At 41.5% G+C, this 4617-nt stretch overlaps 1 pseudogene; it reads left to right on the top strand.

The window, feature by feature from the left end:
* Positions 1 to 1275: 1275 nt before the first annotated feature.
* On the top strand, positions 1276 to 2871 carry LOC119805426 (annotated as a pseudogene).
* Positions 2872 to 4617: the final 1746 nt, after the last annotated feature.

Below are 4617 nucleotides of genomic sequence, written 5' to 3'. Positions count from 1 at the left end.
TTGAAGATTAAGATGATGGCTCAACAATATCAGTTAAGGACAGATACTTAGGATGCCATAAGGGATTATACGGTTTAGCAAAGTGGTAGCTGTATGTTCTCTTCCAAGATCTGTGATCTCACTTGCCCTCGGTAGCTGGCTACATTTCCAGTAGCAGGCATGACTTCCCCATTGTTAAGTGGATCTTAAGGCCAGCTAGAGAATTGTTAGTAATTTACTAGTTATGTGTGCCACTATCATACATGTAATAACACATAGTGGATTAAGAGGCCATGAATTTGAAAGAGAGTAAGGAAGGTTGTATGGGAGGGTCTGAAGGGAGAAAAGGGGAATGGGGAAATGGTGCAATTATATTACAATCTCAAAAAATAAAAGAAGCAATAAAATCAGTTAAATTACTATAGAAGCTTTCTAAAACACATACACATATGAAAAGTTTAAATGGAGCTACCATATATTGCGGGGGGGGGGGAGACAATACCCCTAACTAGACACCATACACTACCAAGAAAAATTCTTGAGTACTTGGAATGATGACAATAGGTCCCATACAATCGCACGAGCACTGCAGGCCAACTGCAATGCTATTGCTTATCTTTCAGAAAACTCAATAGCAAATCCCTATTGCTGAACATACTACATGAATCATAGGACATGGAGAAGTCTAGCTGGTACTAAACTAGAAGCTTCATCCCTATATGCATAATGTTGAAAGGTGCCATGCATGCTACCAGAGGAGGTGGAAAGATTGCAAGAGACAGGAGTGGTAAATGACTGAAAGAAACTACATTTCAGTCACAACAGGGCAATGTGAATTCACAGTGATTGAGACAGCAAGCACAAGACCTGCGGTAAGCTTAAGGCAGAGAAAATCCCAGCATGGAGGAGGAGAGAGGAGGACAAAGACTAACCCCTACCAAGGTGACTACTGACATTTGATTGCTGGTAGGAGAAGAACAGTCAGGTTTCTTTGATGGTGTGTTACCTGCTATATGCAGCATTTCCCAGGGCAGGTCAACAATTGGTATTGTTGACCAATAAACTAGACCGGGTAGTTTTAGGGAGAGTGGAAGAGGCAGAGGGAGAAACATGAAGCTGGGTGAGTTAGAGATGATCCGGGAGGAGAGGTGAATTGGATCAAAATACATTGTTTGAAATTTTTGAGGAATTAATAAAAACATTATTTTTTAAATCTGTTAAGCTGGCCGTGAGTCGTAGGTGCCTGGCATAACGGCATCGTAGCTGAGCCCCGCTCCGAGGAGCGTCCACGTGACCATGAAGGAAGAGAAAAATCACAGGCCTAAGAAGAAGCAAGTGACCCTCTTAACGCCTCAGGGTGCCACGGGTAGCAGCGCCAAAGGGGACGATAAGCAAGATCGCAACAGGGAGAAGAAAGAAGCTTTAAGCAAGGTGGTAATTCGAAGATTACCTCCCACGTTGACCAAGGAGCGGCTTCAGGAACATCTTCATCCTATGCCTGAGCATGATTAATTTGAGTTTTTTTTCCAATGATACTAGTCTGTATCCTCATCTGTATGCCAGAGCCTATATCAACTTTAAAAACAAAGAGGAGATTAGTTTATTCAGGGACCGATTCGATGGCTATGTATTCCTTGACAATAAAGGCCAGGAATATCATGCTATAGTAGAATTTGCCCCTTTTCAAAAAGCTGCAGCCGGGCGGTGGTGGCACACGCCTTTAATCCCAGCACTCGGGAGGCAGAGGCAGGCGGATCTCTGTGAGTTCGAGGCCAGCCTGGTCTACAAGAGCTAGTTCCAGGACAGGCTCTAAAAAAGCTGCAGAGAAACCCTGTCTCAAAAAACCAAAAAAAAAAAAAAGCTGCAAAAAAGAAGGTGAAGAAAAGAGATACAAAAGTTGGGACTATCGATGATGATCTAGAATACAGAAAATTTCTGGAGAGTTATGCCACAGACAATGAAAAAATGATGTCTACTCCAGAGACATTGCTGGAGGAAATAGAAGCCAAAAATTAATAGCTAAAAGGACAACCCCACTTTGGAGCTTCCTGAAGAACAAACAAAGAAAGAGAGAAGAAAGAGAGAAGAAAGGGGGAGACGAGAAAAAGAAAGGAAATGACAATGAGAGGAAGAGAGAAGAAAATGGAAAGAAGAGGAGAAACGAAAAAGGAAAGATATAGAAAAGCTAAAGAAGATAGAGTTCCAGAAAGGGAAAAAAAATAAAGGATGAACCAAAGATTAAGGTACACAGGTTTCTGTTACAAACTGCGAATCAGAAAAATCTGCTCAGGAAACCAGAAAAAGAAGATGAAAAAGAACTTGATAAAAAGAGACAAAGCCAAGAAACTGAACAAAGAGAATGTACATGAAGAAAGAGCCTGTGGGGCAAAGTTGCACTCTCCCCAGGCGTTTTGATGTTGACCTGAAAGATGAAAAGCCAAAGAAACTTGATGATGAGAATGGCAGAGATTACAGGGATCGGGATTACGAAAGAGATCAGGAGCGCATGATCCGAGAACGCGAGAGGATAAAGCGGCAAAAGAAGAAGAACGCTGGAGGCAGCAGCAGAAGGAGCGCTATGAGAAAGAGAAGGCTTTCAAACGAAAGGAACAGGAACTGAAGAGAGAAAAAGAAGCACTTCGAGATAAAGGGAAGAAGAGTGAGATACAGAATCAATATGCACCTTGGAAAAAGCTGAAAAGATCGAGGAAGTGGTAAAGAGAGACCGCATAAGGAACAAGGATCGTCCAGCAATGCAGCTGTACCAACCAGTCGTCCGAAAGCCGAAAGCGACTCTGTCTCCCTGATGGCAACATCAAGTCTGGCGATTCCCCAGTGGACAGAAAGCAGGAAAATGGTATTAGCCATAGAAAAGAAGGAGGAGAGGAGTGAGAAGATTCAATGGTCATAGGTGTCCTGACTGTCCAGGAAGCCAAAGAGCCTGTATTATGTTATCCAGAAGTGCCTTCAGGGCAAAGGAACAGAGAACAAGGAAAGGGGTCGCTGTGCTGGTGGGATGCACTACAGAGGAGTGTAGTGTGTCTAAGCAGGAATAAGATAGCAGGCTCAGAATCGGAAGTACAATTTCATTGTTTTTTGCAGTTTTCACAAGTTAATTTTAATGTCTCAGACAAAGACGGTAGCAAGAACATTGCAAATGCAAAGTAAGGACTTAACTTGGTATGGCACAAGCGAAAAGGGTGCAGGGGCTAAAATCAACAGGTGTTCTTAATCCTGGCTTAGAGCGGCTTAGCTTGAGTGGAGCAGAAGCACACGAAGTTTTGCATTGTTGGTGATAACTGTTGACTCTGTAGTGTAGAAGCAACAAGCATGCAATTGTAGCACAAGTAGAGTGGAAGAGAGATTATGGCTGATGGAAAAGATTTAAATAGTCATGTTACATCTATATTCTGTGTCTGAAGTTTTTGTAATTATAGCTTGTTTCGTTTACTTCTGTGAACTTAGCATCAAAAAACTTTGTAAATGTCTCATTTTGCCTTTAGCAATTTTTTTCCTATTAATAGGTAAAGTGTAGTCTTTGGTTAGCTGCTGACAATCTAAGTCTTTGTTCTATCTTAGGTCAGATAACTTGAGTGCACACCCTCTCCGGGAAGAAAACTACACCGACAGATCTGTTCCTGTTAAATGGCAGCTTTCCGTCTTAGCTTGCTTTGTATTGCAGTCAATAAATTTTGACTTCATTAAAAAAAAATCTGTTAAGCTCATCATTTGTTAATGGAATGCCACCGTATTGGTTTGATTAAATTAAAGTCAAACAGGACCCTTTGTTAGAGAAATGGAAGGGCATTTTTTAATGTTGTCCTTGCTTACTGAAGCTGGCAACAGTAGCTTCAACATAACAGGGCCTGACAGGTTGGTTCAGTCTGAAAATGCTGCTGACACTCAAATGATGTATATTGTAATTAGGATGTCTCACACAAATGGCAAACGCGTGCTACAAAACTAAGACATTAAGTAGTGTCCATTCTTCTTCTAGAGGAATAGAGAGACGTTTACAAGGATTTATGAGGTGTCAAGATAGCTCAAGAATTAAAAGCATTTGTCCCCAAGTCTGATGACCTGAGTTCGATCCCAGGGACCCACACAGTGGAAGGAGAGAATTGGCTCTCGCATGCTGTCCTGTCCTCTGACTTCCATCTGCACCATTCATTGCATGTGTGCACATTCAAGCATGCACACACAAATAAAATGCAGTAAAAATTGAAAATTGTTTACACAATCTTAAACACATAGCTAGAAAGAAGAGAGGAAATGGGAAACTCCAGAATTTAAAAAATAGTGAGTCTCCACCAAGGGCTGCTCAACTCCGACTTAGGATATTTGTGAACATCTAGAAAAATTGTGGCTGTAACAACTGGGCATGGTAGCTATTTGAAATCTAGTGGATGCTCACCAGGGCAACTACTGAATGTCTTCTGATTCACAAAGCAGCCCCCATTAAAAAGAGTCATCACTGCCAAGGTTGAGACGCCCTGATTCAGAGAGGCATAAATAGACTGTTACACACTGGCAACTCATATTGCTGCAATCCTCTAATATTCAGGATATTTCTACTCTTAAAACATTTAGTTCCTTGATCCAGTCTGCACTAGTATATTCATTTTTTTCATTCAATTG

Source organism: Arvicola amphibius, chromosome X, assembly GCF_903992535.2.
Source record: "Arvicola amphibius chromosome X, mArvAmp1.2, whole genome shotgun sequence".
Lineage (NCBI taxonomy): Eukaryota > Metazoa > Chordata > Mammalia > Rodentia > Cricetidae > Arvicola > Arvicola amphibius.
This window is presented reverse-complemented; position numbering and strand designations above follow the sequence as displayed.